At 42.7% G+C, this 20639-nt stretch overlaps 1 protein-coding gene across 5 annotated transcripts in view; it reads left to right on the forward strand.

The window, feature by feature from the left end:
- The window catches only part of TSPAN18 (tetraspanin 18), a 131444-nt gene that overhangs the window by 29599 nt on the left and 81206 nt on the right, over window positions 1–20639 (forward strand). The window contains exon 1 of one of the 5 annotated variants that reach the window (XM_038139604.1): window positions 4943–5045. The exons of the other annotated variants lie outside the window; for them this stretch is intronic. The gene's annotated coding sequence lies outside the window, so the exon portion shown is untranslated. Of the gene's footprint in view, window positions 1–4942; window positions 5046–20639 lie in introns of those variants that run through there. 5 annotated transcript variants of the gene reach the window in all.

A 20639-nucleotide genomic window follows, 5' to 3' on the forward strand; every position in this document is an offset into this window, starting at 1 on the left:
AGCAAACACTTTCCAATTTAAAGTGTTAGGAGTGCTAAATGTCTTTCAGATAAGCAGGCTCAGGAGACCATAGAAGTGTGGAGCTCCTGGGTGTGATGTGGTCAGTTCAGTCCAGCCTGGTTTGTCTTTTGCTGCGGTAGAGATGACTGGTGAGAAATGTATTGCTGAGTCTGTGCAGGTCCTAAAATGAATCACTACATTTCACATTAAGGCCCATGTTGAAAAATAACATGTTTTAACATGAAGTGTTGATGCTTCTCCTGTTTATTGTGGCTGAAATTTTTCTGTGTACCTAGTCTTTTCTGAAACTTAGATATTTATTTATTTAAATAACTTGGTTTTCAGTTAAATCTTAAGGTAGACTTTATGTAGGCTTTGTCCTTCATTGTCAAACAGGACAGAGGTGTGTAAAGTTTGCCTGTATAGCTACTTCTGATTCCTTGTTTCCAGCTTTCTCTTTGATAGAAGTTTTGATTGGCTCTGTAAGTGATAGCCTGGCAAAGTGTGTCTGTTTTCCTTTGTTTTAAATCAACAGCCCCTTCTGTGAGTGGGTCCCCTTTATGGGGAATATCAAAGATCTCTTCAGTATGATCATGGATGCCACTGTCAGTCAAAGGTGCCCTGAGCCACTGGGGATGGAAGGAGCAGAGGCACATTGACTAGATTTGAGTGGAAAGCTTGAGGAATGCTGCTGATGCAATTCAGTATCCATGTTGCTAACAAGAATGATTTTTCTGCAGATGATGTAGAAACGTGGTGGTAAAGTGCCTTTAACTAGACCTGAATCCAGTCTTATCAATTTGTTTTTTCTCAAGCCTATGTATTCAAACTCCACCTAGATAGATTTCTTTGGATTGCTTCTGTTTCCTTCTGTGCTGGTCCTCCTTGCTTAGATTGCTTTTCCTCTCACTGTTGCCTTGTGTAGAACCTGTTATCAAATAATCCTATTAATCTTTTTAGTAATCACTAAAACACTTAGCATCAAGCAGGACATTTTTTCTGAGGTATGAAGTTTCCTTGCATACCTTAAGTCACCTGGCATGTGAAATTGAGAAGTGCCCTGAAGGTTGTCCTTTCCAAGGCTCAGGGCCCACATGATGACCTGATTAAAATTTGGAAGACAGGGACTTTATTTAATTTGATAATGTGTGTCCCTGCCCCCATTGTTCTTAGAGTTAAAGGGAGCATCTCAACCATTAGGCCAACGGCAATTCAGGTCTCCACTGGGGCTCTCAAGTCCCTTAAAACACAAGCTGGTTGAGGTCATGTTGTTGGGAAAATTTCTGCTCTGTTTTGTTACAGCCATAAGCCAGGAAAGTCTTTGGTCTTTCAGCTCTACTCGTTTTACTCTTCAACAGAGATTAATGGCAAGGAACGGTGGATAGAGAGGGAGCCTAGGCGAGTCTGGCATCCAGCAGCCAAGGTCAGTAGGGATGCCTGAGCTCTATCAGCACAAAAAGGTTTATTTTGGTCGGCAAAAATCATCCAGCTTTCGCTTACTGTAAGAGACCTTATCCCTCTGCAGAAGTCAAACAGCTTGGTTTAAAGCAACAATTCATGGAACTGCCTTGTGAGCATCTTAAAAGTGTTGTTTTGTTCAGTTATGGCTGATTGGAAAGTTTGGTCTGTGTTTTTTCTGGTGTGTGGTGGGAGGTGGCAAAAACTGCTTGGAACAGCAGTGTGTAATGAGACAGTGCCGTGCTGGGTGAAGCTCAGGGATTTTTAAGCCTGTAAAAATTCAGAACATGCATTAATGCTATTGCTTGTTGTTGTACCCTCTAGCAAGCAGATAGGGAGCTCTTAAACCTCTCTGAATAGAAATAAGGGTGAGGGGGAATATCTGATATTCAGCTAGTATCAGTTGTTGTATTACTTGGAGGAGAGCAAGCACAGGGATAGCATTTAAAAAAAGAAACAAACAACAACCAAACCAAACAAAAAAATCAAACCAACAGGAGCAAAGCCCTCTCGACACATGTCAGTGCATATCTACAGGTTTTCATGCTGGCTGAACTACGCAAGGGGAAAAAAAGTGCCATGCTGACCTGTAGTTGCATCCTGCCATGTAGATTAAGCACTATTTGAAGTCAAGGAATTTTTGATTGCTGTTTTGGCCAAAGCCTTGGCATTATAAAAAAAGCTATTGTGCTGGTAGAGATGAATGGGTGTGAATAAACTTGTGTCTTGTTCCTGGTACCTTAGAGGGCCCAGTGATAGATTCCGCAATGGCAATTTCTTACTATCCACCAAGGAGTCCACTCTGTGCTCAGCACTGAGACTGACAGAGGCCCGTTTCCAGCACTGAAGCTGCATCTCAAAGCTAAATCTGCTCGGAGCATTTCTCACTGGTGATGCTGTGCATTTCAAAGCATTTGCAGCCTTGCCTCTGGAAGGCCAGCCAATATCATCAGGGCTAGTGCTGTTCCACCACTTTTTCTTTCACATTCCCCAGCTGTGGCCAGGAATGTACAGCCCCTGCACCCTGCCAGCCCGGTGTTTTGTTGCAGATGAATGTGGTGGGACGATCTGTAAACATTGCTGTGTGTTCTGATGGTGAATGTTTGCGAGCTGTTTGAACAGCGTTACTCATTTATCCCCCCCAGCCCCTCCAAGATCAGCTTCTGCTTTATCACTCCCGATAAGCTGGTGTGTGATCTGAGGCAGAGCCACCAGCCAGAACCGAAGGCAGGCAGGAGTCCCGAGTGCATAGTTTGGGGGCAGCTCGGTTTCTTTCCTGATAAGCCCGTGCCTCTTGCGGCAGTACAGTGCACACTCCTTTTAAACTGTAATCATAATCCTCTTTGCAGCCGGCGCTGCTATCCCCACAGGAAGCATTAGCAATATCACAAAGTGCGGAGACTTCATTGTTTTCCCTTAATCTGCAAAGGGAACTGAGACAAGACAGAGGAAACTTTAACCTATTCCATGCCTCAGTGGCAAATAATTAGTTTCTTACTGAGTGAGAAAACGGGGGAAGCCTCTCAGTTAAGATAAAGTCAGCAAAAGGCTCGCAGGCTTATCTTGCTCTGTGGAATTCGGGAAAGGACATGTCCTTGAATTCGCCTGTCTGGCGTGCCTAGATTTTGTATTTGGGACTAATGAGTCTATTAGAGCTGCCCTAAGTGATTGCCGGGTATGACACCTCTTGCTAGGAAATGCAGTAGCCATGCTTTTGTTTAAGGACCTGAACAAAAGGCTCTGGATGCTTAATAATGTGCAAATTTGGGTGGGTGGGATATGGAGAAGGTTAATAGGGCAGGCTAACAGAGGAGGAGCTGAGTTTCAGAGAGGAGGAGAGGAACGCCGGAGACATGGCAGCAGACAGAGAGAAGCAAAACAGGAAAGGCAGCCCCTTTTTGCCATGTTAAAGTTAACTTAGTCCCCACTGAGATTTTTTGGGTAAGTGTAAGCTGTGTCTGATGAAATAATATTTTCAGCCATGGCTGCGTGAGAGGTCACAGTACAGCTCTGAGGGCAGTCGGTGTGCAAGTCTGAGTGCTGTGTAAGTGCTGTCCAGACACTGACCCATCACAAGGTGTGACTGGCTGTGAGAGTGCTTTTGTGGGTGGGAATTCACTTTGGGTCAGTGCTTTACTTTTGCAGAACTCATCTTAGCAAGATGCCTGGGATTAAATTTTTCTTGTTGTGCTTGGGTCTGAGGCTGGGCTGTGCTTTTCTTGAAAAGGAAAAGCTGAAGCAGGGGGAGTTGCCCTGGCCTGGCATGGGGGGCACAGATCGGGAATGGTGAATAGTTTGCTTGCACATGTGCTGCCTCTGTGGAAGTCCTTTAATCCAAAAGATGACAAGAGCAAAGGAACAAAAGAAAACGCTCTCAAAAATAACATGAGATAAGGATCTGGAGAATTTGCTTTTTATTTTGTTCATGAGTCCCTGGAGACTTCTTCTTTTAAGGGAAGAAATGCAGCTTTCAAGGTCTAGCTTTTTTTTTTTTTTTTTGTTAGTATGCTCCCCCAACCCCTCCCACCCCTCCCTTTTTCTTCAGACTTCAAAGGCAGTCAGCTGAGAGCTTCTTAGGAATGTTACATCTGTTCAGAGTAAACATGGATTGGTGGAAATTCTTCCCCCAAAGTGTCTGAAATTTGTAGACAAATTTTCTTGAGACTGTGGTAAACAAAACACAACATCAGTGGGGTCAGGGCTGAGTGATGCACAGTAGTGAAGGGTGGAAATCCAGCAAGTAAGAGTAGTGTTCTGCAGAGGCATTTAATTTAGACACAAGTGGGTTTGTTTTTTTTTTCTTGATGCTTTAATAGAAAACAGTTTAATGTGTGTTCCTTTTAATAAAATTGTTTCAGAAATTGAAACTGAACACATGGAATGAAATGTGAACGAATGCTTGGCCGCTCCTCCTCAAACTCCTAGCTTGTGCTAGCTGTGTACCTGCTGGCATACCTGCCTTATTTTGCTTTCAGTCTTCATCTGTGTACCAAAGAGTGAAAGCAAAATTTTACTTTTTGTGTCTAGCGCTTGATCCTTCACCAGCTGATCCAAAACCTATTGACAGTGGAGGGGCCTTAGGTCAGGGACTTGATATGACACAGAAAATGTCACTAAGCCTGGAGGATACAGCAGGTGGGCATAGGAATTGGACTTAGTTTAACACCGCTTTGCCTGTTATGGATGGGAATTTATTGCTGATTTTGATGAAAGTTGATGAGTGGCATTGCTGGGAACGTTTGGAAATCCTCTCCATACTAGGACTTAGGGATGTGATCAGGTCCCAGACAGCCTTCTGCATAACTGCCTCTTCACATCACAAAAGTGTAACTGAACTGTAAATGGTTTTCACACCAATTATTTCCCTCTTGTTTTTGAATAGAACCGGGAGGGGGGTTGTTTATCCCATTTCCCTGGTGCAGCTGAAACTCAGAGCAGCAAGCCTGTGCTGAAGCTGTTGTTTCCTCTGCATGTTTCCCATAAGGAGGCCAAGGAGTGTGAGATTTGTGATTCAGCATGTGGCTTTGTCACATGCCTACCCAGGCTGAAGATGATAGAAATCTTGGTGCTATCTCACTTCAGGTTGGGTAAGTGTATTATGTTTGTTGCTTTTGTGGGATTTTCTTTTAAATTAGGCTTCTTAAATGAAGAGCAGCAATATTTAAGCTTGTGTGTAAATAAGCAGAGAACCCTGGCTTCATCTTGTCTAATCTGTTTAACCTTCATCAACCCAAATATTTACTCTAGGCATTGAATATCCAGGCAGTGTAACTCTGATGCTAAAATTCATGCCCTGAGAATGCTGCAGATTGACTAATCCTGCAGAATTCCCCAAATCCCTGTCTGTATAAATAAACTTCCTATATGAAGGATTATAACTAAATGCCATGAATTCAGATCAGCAAAGCAGAAGTTCGGCAGTTGGCCCATTTCTTCTGCTGCTTACTTATGTATTTTTATAAGGTTATTCATCTTAGTCTAAATAGATGTGTAAAGAAAACTGCAAATACTAAAGCACGATGCTGCCATATACTGCATGAGGAAAGTTTAACCCTCTTACAAATCATCAGCAGCTTGATTTATGCAGATTGTTGAAATTGTTATTCCTTTTGGATATGGCATTTCTGGTGAATCTGTGGGGTGGTTTTTTTCTGGTGTTTTTTTTTTTTTTTTTTTTTTTTTTTGGTCTTTGACCTCTTTCTGCAATTGTGCAATGTAAAGAGTTCATTAAAGAGTACCAGCTCCGTTGCTGAGGGTGTCCCCACCCCCTCCACAGGCACATTGTCCCAGCTGCAGAGCAGAGCCTGCAGCATCTGGATTTACCAGCGTTAAAGCTGACATCTCAAGACCGGTGTGCCGTGCCCACTGCAGGCAATACTTACAAGACCCTTGTGTAAACCTGTTGGTATAGGCATGGTGCAAGCAACCTTCTGAGCAGCTAGGCTTCTGTCCTGTTACTGTATTAATTATCTGTCTTTGTGAGATTAAAGTGCAGACTTATTTGGGATCCTTATCTTGGAGAAGTTCTGTTAATATCCCATCATGTTGCCCTCTCTGTTACTGTTCATTCCTCCAGAGGTGTAAAGGCAATAAGCACTCTGGGGACAGGAGTTAATTTAGCTATTTTAAATGGAATAACTAAAAACAATGAGATCAAGTTACAGAAGTACAATCAAAACTGTTCATGGAGGACTTCACAACAGTATTGGTCATTAGGTTCATGAGAAGCTAATTTGTACTTTCTGAGAATTTTGAGAGTAGACTTGAAAAAAATTAAATAACACAAGAGTCAGCAGGATGGAATTGTTCCATATTGGCAGGGAAGGGTCCCAGCCAATTTTGCTCCGTTTTTTGCTTACAAGATTCTAACAGTTGGAAACTAGAGGGAACAAATTGCTCACCTGCTGCAATATCAGGAACATGTCTAGCCTGGAACATGTGCTGTTCATGGCCACTGGGTCCTAACAGAAAATTCTCTTTGCTGGAAAAGGACTAGTAGGGGAAGAATTTCACCTCACTTTACTTACTAACAGGCTCCATAGGGAAATTCCTTCCCTGTCTCATGCTGGGTTAGTCAGAATTTAACAGTGTATCTGGGTAAGAATCACTGCAGTTAGGCCACTAATCTCATTTCTGTCCTCAGATAAGATTGTTATCAGAGTAATTGTCTGTTTGCTCCCCCTTCTGAGTCTGATCAGAGTGGATTGTGCCAGTACCTCCTGGGGCAGAGGAACTTGGATGTTGATTGCTCTCAAAAGAAAGAGAAAATCCTCAGTGTATATTTAATGTAAACTTCAGTTTTGTTAGACATTCACAGGAAAATCGTCTGGAAATAACTTGCTCAGACGTGTCTTGGGCTTTTCACAGCAATATATTTGTTCTGGTTTAGGGTCCAAGTTTAGTCAGGCATGTGCATGTAGTGCATGATGTGGTGAGTTTTCCAATAGATAATGCTGTGCACCAGCAAAACTGGTATTTTCTCAAGCCCTGGGACGGAGCAAGTTCATGTCTGCAGAGAATGCATACTCTTAGGTGCTCCAGCTAGCAAGTAAATCTGAACAATTAGTGCTTTTCCCCTTATTTCAAAGCAAATTGCAGGAGTGGGTGGATTTTGCTGGTGGGTATGAAGGAGACTCAAAGATATTAACTTTTCATATATCCTTCAAGTTGGGACTAGAACTTGTCTCTTGGTGTGCTTACCTGAGGAAATGTGCTGTTTGGTCTTTTTGTGGGAGTGAGCAAACCACAGGTAACACAGTGAAATACAGAAATGGTGTGTGCTGCCCATGTTATAGGGTGAGAAAACTGAGACACAGATGGACCATGGGCTGCTATGGGAGTTGCCAAAGCAGAGCTGTGAAGGTAAGGTCTGTGCCAGAGCCAGCATTGCTAGTAAGTGCTCCTGATTTCTGGTCTGGTGTACAATCTCCCAGCTCCAATCACCAGCACTGCAGGGAAAACAAGACCTGGACCTACCCTTAGTGGTGTTGTTGCTGTAGAGATGATGTCTGGCTTGATCAGTCAGACCTGTATCCCTGGATGGTTTGAAGAATCTCTAGAGCTTTCGAGTGTGATACCTAAAGCAAGCTCAAAGGGTAAGGGCACGCAGCTGAAGAGAGTGCTCAGAGCTGCTGAACTTGCATGGCTTGTGTGTGAGAACCACTGAAACTGTCTGATTCAATCAGGTTTAAAGGATGTTGAATGAAGCATGTTCTTTCAGGCACAGGCAAATGTCATTTTGGGGACCTTGAATTTGGTACGGCCACAGCTGCTTCTAGCCTAATGTGTGCTTAGTGTGGACATTCTCTGAAAGTTTTATTGCATACTTTGCCGCTTCCTGCTCCATTAGACTTCAAATCACTAATTGTTGTGGTAGTTTCATGGCTACAGTGTCCCTTTCAGCAAAAACTGTAACCACTTTCCATTTGCTAGATGACTTAACTGATGTTGCATTCCTTTGTACAAAGAGAAAAACAGACTTGCAGAAAGAGATGGAAAAGTTGTTTTTACCTTTGCCTATATTGCACTGAAGAGATGCCAGAATCTTTAGAAAAGTGCTTCTGGAACTGGAAGTAATACAATGATGTCAGGACAACCAGTAAACAGAGCCTTAGATGTGTAGGATGGTGTGGCCATCCTACTGCCTCCAGAACTCGAGTTTGCATTTCCACACAAAGCTGCAATATTGACTTACTTGGACCAAGCTGTGGTGTGTTTGACTTGGCCCTGCTGAACATGCCACAGATATCAGTGTCCAGCAGTAGAGCTTGTGGTCTTGAGGGCCCCTTTGTATGGCTTGTGGCCTCATGCTAAGGAATGATTTTTTTTCCCCTTTTTCCATTACATGTGTTGCTTCTTTTTTTTTTTCTTTTTTTTTTTTTTTTTGGGGGGGGGTTGTTTTTTGTTTTGTGGTTATGTTTTGTTTTTGCACTTGAAGCATATTTTTGGCACCCCTTGGCCCTTTAATGGGCTCTCATGTTATCAGATACCACAGCTCTACATACATTAACTGTGTTTTGTTATCTGGATTTCTTTGTGAGCCGTTCATACTCCAGGATCTTGTCTCCAGCTGTTCTTTCTCTGTAATGATACTGAGGAGAGTGTTGTAATTTACTCAGCTACTTCTGCTGGCAGAGCACTCTGGAGCTGTCCCTGATTGGATGCATCTCTGCCCATGTTACAGCATTGAGGGTGAAGTTGCACATTAAGGAGCTGTTGGCTGATTTATGAAAAGCATGCTTTTGGAGGCTGGGAGCAGATTTCTCTGGAGGGGCTGGTGAGCTGTAGCCTGTAGCCCCTGCTTGCTCCCTTTCTCCAGCATTAGCCCTGTGCAGTGCCCACAGTGCAGGATATAACCCTGTGTCTGCTCCCTCCCCTCCCTCAGCTCATGGCTCCATCTGCCCTGTTTAATGCTACCCTCCCATCCAGCACCCACTGTTCTGCTTATTCAGTCCATAGTAATGATTTTTGATGCTATAACTTTAAATATCTGTCTATAGCCCCTTCATGCTGGACCTTGGACTGACCCCCCAGTTTTCAGAGTGGTGAGTCACAGTTACTCTTTAGCAGAATTACAAGGCTGGTCTTTGAATCCTTTAAGATACCTGTCCCTGTCTAATCTGGGCATCCTCTGGTAAGTGGGGTCTACCCTGAAAGTCTATGGAAGTACTTCATTAAACCAAACACTAGCAAAATAAGTGGAGCATGAGCATCAACCTATCTTAAATTACTACTATGGCTTCTGTCAGCTACCATAAAAAGCTTTTCTAGACTCTATTAACAAGTGAACACAAGAGATGTCACCAAGCTGTCAGGCCCAGACTGTCAGCCTGGTCTTGCCATGCACAGGAGTACATGATGTGACTGAGGAGTTCCTCTGTCAGAGTTGATCTGAGGACAGCTCTCTCCCTTGATGCCTCCAACTGCTATGCTGCCTTTCAGTAGCAGTTGGAGATGTTGAGATAGTTGAGAATTTACCATAAACTAGTTCTACTTAGCTGTAAAAATAGGCATGCACAGTGTGAATAGGGGTAACAAGTCTTGATAAGCAAGAGTTTTAAGAGAGAACACATAGAGAAATTTATTGCGGAGGCCAACAACAAATCCATGTGGGAAGTATAGTATGAAAGGGCAGAAAATAAAAGAATAAGAAGAAATATTTTACTTGTAACCTCTTAGATGTGTTGCAGGGAGATTTATCTCATTTTGTATGGGTCTTCATTATCTATGAAAATGATATTTATTTGGCTGGAATAATCCTCGGAGGATGTGTGCGAAATATGGACAAACTTTATATGCATACACACACCATTTCAGTTAAGATGGCTCCAGCTTGGAACTTGGTAGAAGAACTACAGCTGATTTCAGTGAGAGCTGCAGAAGGCACTAGCCTGCTTTTGAAAGAGAATTCAGAAGAAAGTATTTTGTGTAGGTGGGCACTTGAGTCCTACAGCACACTTCCATCACAGAAGTTGCCTTTTCCCCTTAAAGCATAAAGGTCAAGAGAGAGGAAATAAGTTTTAAACTAATTACAGGGAGGCATCAACAGCACATGGGAAAACACAGGGAACAGAAAACGGTTCAGGTGATCTGGGGAGTCAGGATTCCTTTGAAGTGAAGCCAAGTGTAAACTTTCTGGTTACAACGTGTCATGGTCTTTCCAGGGCAGAGTTTCTAGCCTTGCTTCCTAACAAGCACATCATGTTATGCATATTTAAGGCTGGCTTGTGCCTTTGGGTGTTTCTCAAATGACAGATGCTAAAGAACCCTCCCTTCTTCTGTTGAATACTAGAAAGGGGCCCAGTTTATCTTGTTTTTCCAGATTTATTTCTCTTCCATTGCTTGCAGCAGTTCAGGTCTTTTAGTAGTATCACACCAGTGGTGAATCACAGCACTGGCAATATTTGAGGCCCCACAGCTCACAGTTTGTTCCGAGTGAATGTCTTGTCCACTTGAGCTCTGTTCCAAGAGAATTGTGGCAGAGAAAATCTAGATGGAGCCCCGTATTCCTCCTGTATCCTGCTACAGAGATAATGATTGCTGCCATTAGAATTGGTACTGAAGTCTCCATAGGTTAAACAACATACCTGGAGGTTTCAAGTGAAGCTCTGGCTTCCCAGAGATAGGAGTGCTGGTAAAATGTGGCTGTGGGTCCCAAAAGCATCCAGCTTTGCCTTGGACACAATTTGCAGGAGAATTCTTCAGTATTAGGGAGAATACTGATGCACTGCCAGACTTCTGAATTAGAAATGCTGGACTAGAAATTCCTCAAGAACCTTTCAGTAAGGTCCCTGATTCCTCCAGTAATTTTTGTGCTCTGTTTTCAGCTCTCGCTGCCTTTGAGACTTGTACCTGAACAAAGACTTTGGTCACCCTGTTTAATAGTAAAAATTGGCAGCTCGGTTCCTGATGGCTTTTTGCTTCACGTTTGCTGCTGCTTCCCATCAGCAACAGCAGTAAAGTGCCATGGGGTGAAAATCAACACTAATTTGGGAGTTAGATTGCCTGTGTAATAAGCTTCTCTGTTATTCTTTGGCAGGAGCAACAGCTAATATAAATTTTTTACTGTCACTTCTGCATGGGCCATGTACCAGCGTCAAAGTTAATTCCTCAAAATTATGTTCCATTATAAATCTCTCTTCACAGATGAAGTGAGTGCAATTAGGCAGAGAGGTCCAGAACCATTACCAAACAAAAAAAAGCTCTGAAGGACAAAAACAGTCTCCCAGTGCATCATAAAATGATGTAACACCTTGCGAGTGACCTCCAGATAACAGAAGCTCCTTGGCCACAGTGTTCTTAGGGCTTGTTTGGCAGTGAAAATGTGTTGTGAGTTGACCAGAACTGAGTCCCACCTTTTTGTAAATACAAGGTGTAGGATCTAAGGAGGAATTTGCAGCAATTTGTGCCAGTTCTCTCTTATTTCTTTTCTTCCAATAACACACAGAATGTTTAATGTCGTTATTCCTGCCTGAGCCCTGGGAATTCAGAAAAGATCATCAAGTCCTGAGTAATAGGCTGAAAAAATCCCCAGCATATTTAATTAGAGATTATTCTTTTGATGTTTGGGTTGATCTTGAGGGGTTTTTTTTATCAGGTTACTCTTGGGTAACCCTCTGTATATAGAACAACTTCCCTGCTTTCATGAATGTCAAAGACTCTCAAGGTTTAAATGCACTTGTGTGGTTAAATCACTTTCATTTTTTAAGTTTCATGTTGGATTCTTTTTCATTAGAGAAAATGAAAATATCCCTTTACTGTAACATTCTGAATACTCTGGGCAGGGCTGTACAATGATGGACTTCTAACACTCAATTTAGAAACCCAGCTTAAAATTTTTGTCTGCTGAAAGATCCTTCTTCCTCCTTTTTATAAGGAGATGCCTTAGTTCCTGGGGGTGAGGTTTGGTTTTTTATCTTTTTTTTCCTCTCTTTTTCCTCTCTTTTTCCTCTCTTTTCCCTCCTCTAATTTTTTTTTTGTTTGGTTTTGGGGGGATTTTTGTTTGGTTGGTTTTTTGATTTTGTTTGTTTGTTTGGATTTTGTGTTATTTGTTTGCTTCTTTTTGTTTGTTTTGTTTTGTTTTCCTTCTGGAATAATCCTTAAATTAAGGTCCATTTCTATTTTTAGGGAACACACGCTCTCTTCGTTCCTGATTGGTTTTTTTTGGAGTGCTAAGCAAATGCTATCAAGTTTACATTGAGAATGGCATTGGCTATGCAGAGAAGTGAGAAGTCTGTTCCAAGGTACAGTAGGGAGAGTGCCCTATTAAAAGTCCCACACGTGTGTGGCTACATGTATTGAGTGTTATCTACCCTTTTCTAAGTGTGAAGCTTTAGAGACTTTGCACATCCACTATAAAGTCATTCAACTTAACTTTACTCAAACTTTTAAAATCAAAGATGATGGTAATATTTTGCTTTACTTTCTGTTCACTGCAAACATTCTGAAAGGTCTTACTTTGAGCAATATCTAGTATTTCAGTTTGAATTTGATAGAATTAATTTCAGAAAATCTGCAAAAATGTCTCTCTGCTTACATGGCAGTCAAACATCAGTTACAATGCCGAGACAAGGATGAGGTAGACATGAGAAGCTGCATCCAGTTTTTGTCATAAAAAGCTCAACACAATAATCTGATTTGCCAGAGAAAGCCCCTTTATTTTGTTCATATCTGCCCTGTTGAGGAAATGTGGGAAATAAATTTATAAATGAAAATGGCTTGCACATGAAGTACTTACTGTTCTGCACATCAGTCATCTGTCATCTTGTTGAATTCAAGTGTACTAAAGGTCTGCTTGGTGTGCTCTTGGCTTTTTTCTATCCTCTTCCATGGCAAGAGGATATGTGTGTCCTTCTCTTAACTTTATAACCTTCAGAGGCTCAAGTCTCCTTCAGGCTGCTGTGTTCTCTGAACTGGGCAAGCAATCATCACTGATCCTTCTTGAGAATCCAGAGGCTGCTCACTCCAAAAAAGCCTCCTTGACTCCTCTTGCTGTGTTTTGTCAAGTACCAGGGAGACCTTGCAGCATATGATTACAGCCTGCATGCGCCGTTCTTCTCCATTTTGCCTATGAGTTTTCTCAATGTTTTCTCCAAGCATGCTAAAATGTCTAAAGAAAGGGTCAAAGTTCTTTATATATTAGAGTAAAATTGGGTTGAAGTTCTTTTTCTGTTAGAGTAAAACAGGGCTGAGGTCACCACTCTGTTCTTACTGTTGTCAATTATGACTTACTGCATCTTTTGTCAGCTACATGTGAGAAAAGTGTAGGGAAACTAACTGGGGTTTTTGTAGTTGATAAAATCTCCAACTGTGGCACTGAACTGCAGAGTAAAAAGCCGACTAACAATGCACTGACGTCAGGCTGCTTTGATGTGACTGAGAGAGTTTTTGTGTGCGAAGACAAATACTGGAATAAATCACTAACTGGGTTTTAACAACTGTGGTGGTTTTGGCCTGGTTTCTGAACTTGGAGGTAGACAAAGAATTGCAACACAGCATCTCATTTTCAATCTGTTTTGACCAACCAGCAACAGGGTCCTGTATGTGCTGGGAGTCTACCAAGACACAAATCTTGACAAGGTCCAAACCAATTAATTACAGTTGATAGCTGATGCTGGAATATGGGCCACGTCAATCATAGGAATGGTTTCCTCCTGCTGCTGTACCAGAACAACTCCAGGCTGCTATTTGGGGTGGCAGAGAGAGTTCAGCTGCCTTCCACACCAGACAGCTTGAGTGGTGAATAGCTTTTGTACACAGAATCCATCGTCTCTCATGAGAGATGTGACTGTGAAGTAGCTGACTTCTGAAAACAAGCTTTCTGCAGATACTTTTTTCTACCCAATAACAAAGGTCTTGTTTGGGAATGCTTTTTGGCTGCAGTCTTTGCGACCCCCCTGGGAAATGCACTGTGCATTTGACTTGCACTCACTAAAGGAAAAAGTGAAAGTAACACAGCTGTAGTGATTTACTATGAAGTTTTGAGGCTAATTGCCTCATATGTTTAATTAATAACTGACACATTCTGTCCCTCAAAGAGCTTGGAGAACTTCCATCTGGACCCCTAGTGATTACAGCCTGGAAGCCATCCCTGTAATTAAGGAGCAGGCTATAGGAGGCCTGTTCCCATTATGGGCAATTATTGTGCTTGCTACTTTTCCTCTCCTTTCTTACAAAAGGACTGAGAAAATAGGGCTCAAAGACTAATCTGACATAAAACCCTGACTAAAGAGGTGCTTTGTGCTACCCCATGGTAGAACGATGGGTTATGTTTTGGTGCCAGCACTCTTTTTTCCACCAGGCTGTCAGGGGACAGGTTCTCCAAAGAGCAAAATGTGCCTTACACCAAACTGAAGGACATCTTGGTCAACATTAACTGCCAGTGCAAGAGGATTTTTGCAAAGAACCAGGCAACTGAGTATTTCCACTGTTACTTCTCTATCTCTCCCTCCCAACTTTAGACTTCCACTAGATTTGACAGCTGCTCATCTGCAGACTCTGGCTAGCTCAGGAGCCCTCAGAGTAGAGGATGCTGTGTCTTTAAGCCTTCCATACAGTGCTGAAATGTTATGACAGAGCATCTCACAGGGGGATGCGGTTTCCATGGCAACCCCACACTGTAAGATAAGCAAACTGGATTATTTTTTTTCCTGAGAGGTTCAAGAGCAAGGAAGGAATGAGGCGATCTGTCAGCAGGCAAGACTTGAAAAGAGGAAACCATGTTCATTAATCCTGTAGCCCTGGCTGCTTTGTGTTTTAATTAGAGAATGTTATTATGGCAGAAAGCATGGGCACCTCACTCTGTTATGGGTTTTTGAGGACTTTTTTGTTTGTTTCTCTTTTCATATCTCCAATTAAAAAAGGGGGGGGGGTGACTGGGGGGAACAAGGAAGAAAGATTTACTAAAGCATAAAATGAAGGTCTGAAATAAAGAGCCTCAGGATCCCTGTTCCAGAGCTTGTATCCCAAGCCAGATATAGGAGGTAGTGGGAATGAATCTGCTGTTCTCAAACTGAGAGTACATCTTAAATTTTTTTCTGTTTTGCTGCTGTGTTTAGTGAAAATGGAAATCCCCCATACCCTTGCATCCTGCACATGTAACCATGTGAGTGTGGGGTAAAGTAGGGGAGTTGTCTTCCAGTCTGCCCAGAGGCATTATACATCAGGGCTGTACTGCCTTCCCCTGCCTTGGTTTTGGGGTAATTGATAACTTTGGCATCACTAGTTACCCCTACATGAGAAATCCTCCACTTCCCGAATGCCGCCACTTGTGAGAATGCAGGGTGCTGTGCATGCTATGAGATGTAAGGACAAGGAGGGGCAATGCTTCAGCCCATCCCGAGAAGGCAAGCTCCCACACAAGCTGCAATGGCATCTTAGTAATCAGATAATATCTTGGTAGCAGCTAGTGCACCAGCTGGGTAGGAAACTGTGCTGGTCTTGTACATGTGCTGTGCGTAGGAGTTTATTATGGAAAATATTTTGACAACCTTTATTATTTTCAAACACTTGTATGTGTCACTAGAAAATTAGAGTTAAAGTAAATGTTAACCCAACAGCAGTCTTGTCGGCATAGTTTCTATGTCCATCCCTTGTGGCGTACTCCCTGCTCCTTTGTAGGGGATAAGAGCCCACTATAAATCTTCATGTGTAATGAAAAGAAAGTTATTCCAATCCTTTGAGTAAGCAATATACCAAGAGCATTCATTTCTACTTTCCTATTAGCAGCAGTAACCCAGTCTGGTTTTCAGGGGCTGGTGCTTACGAGGAATTCTTGTAAATGTAGTTCTCCCTACTTTCCTGTCAATGTCTTCTTCATTGTCCTTAAAGAGTTCAGCGAAACAAGGTGCAGAATCAAGAGGGCCAAAGAGCCTCAGAACTATTGTTCTGGATTTGAGTACCTCATACCCAATATAATTTTCTCCTATGGGTATGATCCATGTAGCAGGAGCAGTTGTTAGCAAAGTCTGAAGTTGTGGGTCAAGCAAATGTGATACTTTGTGTGGGAATTTAGGGCTAGGGCAGAATGATAGATCTTTGTTGAATGAGCCATCAAATGTTCTAATTGACAATAAGCAGGGTTACAGGCAGCTTTTTTGAGCTAAGCTGCCCAGAGATGACTTTTTGGTTGTACTGATAAAGAAACTGCTTTTGAAAGCTTAGGTCAGTCATATTTCACTGCCAGCCAGCATCAAGTGGACATGTGGCAGGCTGGGTTTGTGATCCTGGTGGCTGGGGCAGAGTTGGCCAGCACAGCTTTCTCTGTCCTTCACCCCTCTTCTCAGGACCTGCTGGGTCTGCCTGTGCCCTACCAGAAGAACCCCTCACACATCTGCTGCCTAATGGGGGCTTCTCAATTCACACCACTCTACGGTCTTTAAAATTTGCCTTGGCCTGAGTGTTGTTAAACCCTTGAACATTGCTTGGGTTCATTGTCCCTTGAGGCACTGCCAGATCTGAATCACTGCCAAACAAAATTTATTCCACCTGCTTCTTGGCTCTAAGCATTTAATCACCCAAGTCCAGCAGAGTTTTTTTAGAGAACAGAAATGCGGTGCTGCACTGGTTCCCAGCAGAGCTAGTGGTGTCCATGTCACCTGGTGAAATGGGGACTAGCTGCATGCCTTATTTCTGCTGGGAATATTTCTAGGACTGCCTCTCCTGGGTCTGCCCCAGCCTTTTTGGTCAAAATTAGTGCCCCTGAGTTTATGGTGGAAGGGAGCAGCTGGAGAGTATTAGGCTCTGCTCCAAGTATGATTTTGAGCAGGCCAGTGCCTCACAGCTAAAGCTAGAGGTTTTAACTGATTATTTGCTGACTCATCACTTCTCCTGGTTTCTTTCCCACACCATTTTAATGCTGCACCCCTCTTCCTGGAGATAATGCATTACTTGTGCATCTCAGTAGTTCATTCTTGGATAATTCTTCTAGCTAGTTCTGTTTCACACTCATATCTTCTCTCAGTTTTGCCCAGCACCCCAGAGGTACCCAGAAACAGGATTTTTGATGATCCAGATGTATCCCTTCCAACTCAGTATATTCTGTGATTCTATTGTAGATAGATTTCTGACTATGATTGAAATACAGTATCTTTTAAATCAACTAATGTTAGCCATCCAAGCTTTTTCTTCTTTGACCTGCTTGCCAGCCAAAATTCCTTAAACAAACTCTTCAGGAAAAATGCAGGTCCTTAAATCCTTAAGCCCTTATTTCTTACCTTCTGCTGGTGGTCCTGAATTAAGTCTGTGTACCTGCACACCCTAAGGAGCATAGTGCTGTTTTAAGGTGTATCACAGCTGACTTGGAGGAATTTTGCTTACTACTATTTGCATGCTATCTTAGCCTGGAAGTAATTTAGACTTAGAAACACAGAGTTCTGTTTCTACTAATAAAGAGCTGTCTCCAAGAGGCTTGTTAGTGGGGCTGCTGGCAGGCACTACCCTGGGTACACAGAGACCAAGCTCGTGGTTGCAGAGTGGAAGTGCAGGGATTTCTGGGCAGCCAGAGACCTCTGAGCTCTGTTCAGATGCTCTCTGTACTGTCCTCAGTTTCCCTGGCTGGTAAAAGCATTGCTAAGAGAGAATATACATAAGATATTGTAATCCTGGTGCAGTAAGGGAATGCACAATCTTGAAGCAAACTTTCCTTTCGTATATTTTGTATTTAATTTCAACACATGCCATACTGGTGCATCCTATTTACATTCAGGTCTGTTTTAGACATTCGGCAAAATTCAAGAACACTATAGCTCTGAATGCATGCAATGAAAATATTTTCATACTCCTTTCTACAAAATAATCCTTGGGTATGCAGTTTGCCAGTTTGTGGTAGCTTCAAGGCTTTTCCTAGACTATGGAAGTTTTTGAAAAAGGAAAAAATGTCTGGGAGTTGCATTTATGTTCTATGAGTCCTTATAATAAAAGAGCACTAATTTCTTTTAAACCTCTCCAAGAAATTTCCCCAAAATCTTTTTTGTCCACAAAACTTGAAGCTCATGTGAATGTATCTATGCTCTTTAACAACACACTGAAGAAATATTTTGGTGCTAGGACAAGCCAGGACCACAAATTAAATTAGGGGAAAACAACTAGGTTGACATGTTTCATGACATAAATGAAAGATGCTTTGGAAAAAACAGAGAGGCAGTATTCCTTCTGGATAAGGCCTCAGCATGAAAACATGAACAGCAAATGAGTTTATTATTGAAGACATGTACATCAAAGCCAACTTGACTGAGAAATTTTTTGGCCTAACCTACAGTTGTTGTCTTTGCTATTATTAAATGTCATGTGTTGGTGAGCAGCTAAGAAACCAGGACATTTTTCCCATGCAGAGTTTCAAAAATCTGATGTAAACGGTCTTGGTTTCAAAACCCCCTTGATCTTTGCATTAAGCCTTATGGCTTAGGTGAACCCCAGACCTCAGGCTGGCCTCTGTCTGGGGTGACTTTCACTCTTACAGGGTGATGGTGTACAGCCACAGAAAATGTGGAGGCATCAGCTGGAGGAGAAAATGACCTCAGGGTCTTTGGATTGTAGGTTAGAGAAAAAGAAAGAGAGCATTTCCCTAAGACAAATATTTTCTTTTGACTATTGCAGTTGATGGCATTTGTAGGGGGAAAAGGCTTTCTTCAGACAAAGCAGAGACCAAGCGTTTGTCTCTATTGGCCTCTTACTAACATCAGACCGTGGAAGTCTTTGAGACAAGTTTATTTTCTGCAATTAAAAATAATTAAATAAAACCAGGAATTGATCTTGATTTCCCTGCTGCTAGAGCCCATCTATGACCAGGACAGAGGTTTTAGATTTAGAAAAATTCTGAGACCTTTTTTTCTCAAACACTGTTCAAGTTGAATTTCTATGTCTTTGTGAGGTGCGGTGAGGAAGGGAGCCTGCCCAGTTTCACACACATTCATTGATTACAGCACTGTAGTGCTCAGCTCTTCCCAGATGTCTAAAATCATTGTAAGTAATTGGGTTAAAGTCAGAATTTATCATACTTAGTTAGCCCAGATCTAATCGTTCTTTCCAGAATTGTTTGCTGAATTGCTTGGCATGTCTAACCTTATCGGCCCCGTTAACTTCTTATCCCCATTTGACAAATCTAATCTGTCTTTACTTCTGCAAGGAGAGACAGGAATCATTAGAGACTTCTGTGGCTTGCTGTGCAGCCTGCCAACAGGCATCCCAGAAATGATTGGGAAGATGCTTGCAGCTGCTGGAGAAGATTTGGAAGGTTTTAAGGTTTAATGGGCATAGAAAGTAGGGTTTCTTGTCAAGATGGTTTACTCATTTACTCATTTTTATCTGTTTTAAAAACAGAAATCTGCTAAAGTTAACAAATGTCAGCAGTCAGAGATTGCTACACCGAGCCTAGGGTGAAGGGTATAGATGGTGTTTTGTGCTTTCACAACCCACGCCATTGTATCTTGCTTGAGACACTTTCCTCTAAGCTTGTAAAATCACTCTTGGCTCTAGTTATTTTCTGAGACTGTGACTGGACCACTTTACAGGAAAACACTTACAGTGTTGTGCCTGAGTTGCACACTGGGGACCTGAGATTTCCCTCCCTCACAAAGCAGAAGTGACACCACCAAAGCAAACGGAGCCACAGGGTTGTGAAACTGAAGTCAGCAAGCAGAAATCCAGTCTATAATATGTAGTGTATGCTCATTGCTGGCTCCTATTTTTGCTAGGAGAAATTTTTGTGAAAAGGAGGGCAGGGAGGAGATAGGAATATGCAACGCCAGAAAGATGTTCTTTGAGGATTTTAAGGAGTTTGCTAGCCCATGCTGAAGAGCTAATGGGAGCACAACTGGGAGAAGAAGTTGGATGTCCTCATCCCCTGTGTGTTTGTGTGCACAGTTTTACATAATTCATGTTCTGATGCATAATGCTGTCATTTGCCACCCTGGCTTCTGGTGTGCTTGGCTGAGCTCAGTGAGTTGGAGGATGCTGTTACCCTCAGATGGAAAGGAGGCTCATCTTCTGCACACGCTCGATTCAAGGCACCCGTCGAGGATAGCTGCCATGCACTGGGTGTGATGATCAGTAAGTGCTTGATTTGCTACACTGCCGGTTGGGACTCTAACTTTCTGTGTGCTTCAGCCCGCTCAGAAAGGCAAGGGCTTAATAACTGGTTCGGATTTTCCTGAGGGATGTTTGCCCGGATGCGAGCATTTCCCCCGAGATCGCTCGTTCACAATGGAGCTCTGCGTCAGCGCTGGGGCTGGAGGCCACAGGGATGGAGCCTGGCCAGCAGCGCTCGGCCCTTCCCCGCGCCGCCTCCCTGCCTCACTTGGCATCCAGAGATTCATGTGTGTCTGTTTGCTGTCCAGAGCACATGGACCCACATGTAAACCTGAAATCACAATTTGAATGTAGCCTTAAATTCAGCTCTGTCCTGGGCTGCTGACTCTGCTAATGGCTGTCCTCTCTCAGGTGGCTGTGGCTGGGCTCAGGCAGCACCCTCTGATATTTCCTCTGCAGAGATATGGGTGGGGTAGAGGGCCAGAAGTCTCTTCTTTTGCCGCCTAGAGGAGCACAGACATAAGGAATAGTGCTCAGCTATTGCCTATCTCCCCTTTGACTGCACCTGTGAAGCGTGCCAGGGCTGTGCTATGTCTCTTTTTAATTTTTAAATTGACAATTTCACACTGGTGAGATATCACATTGATGTGGCTGCC

The sequence above is a fragment of the Motacilla alba genome, chromosome 5, assembly GCF_015832195.1.
Source record: "Motacilla alba alba isolate MOTALB_02 chromosome 5, Motacilla_alba_V1.0_pri, whole genome shotgun sequence".
Lineage (NCBI taxonomy): Eukaryota > Metazoa > Chordata > Aves > Passeriformes > Motacillidae > Motacilla > Motacilla alba.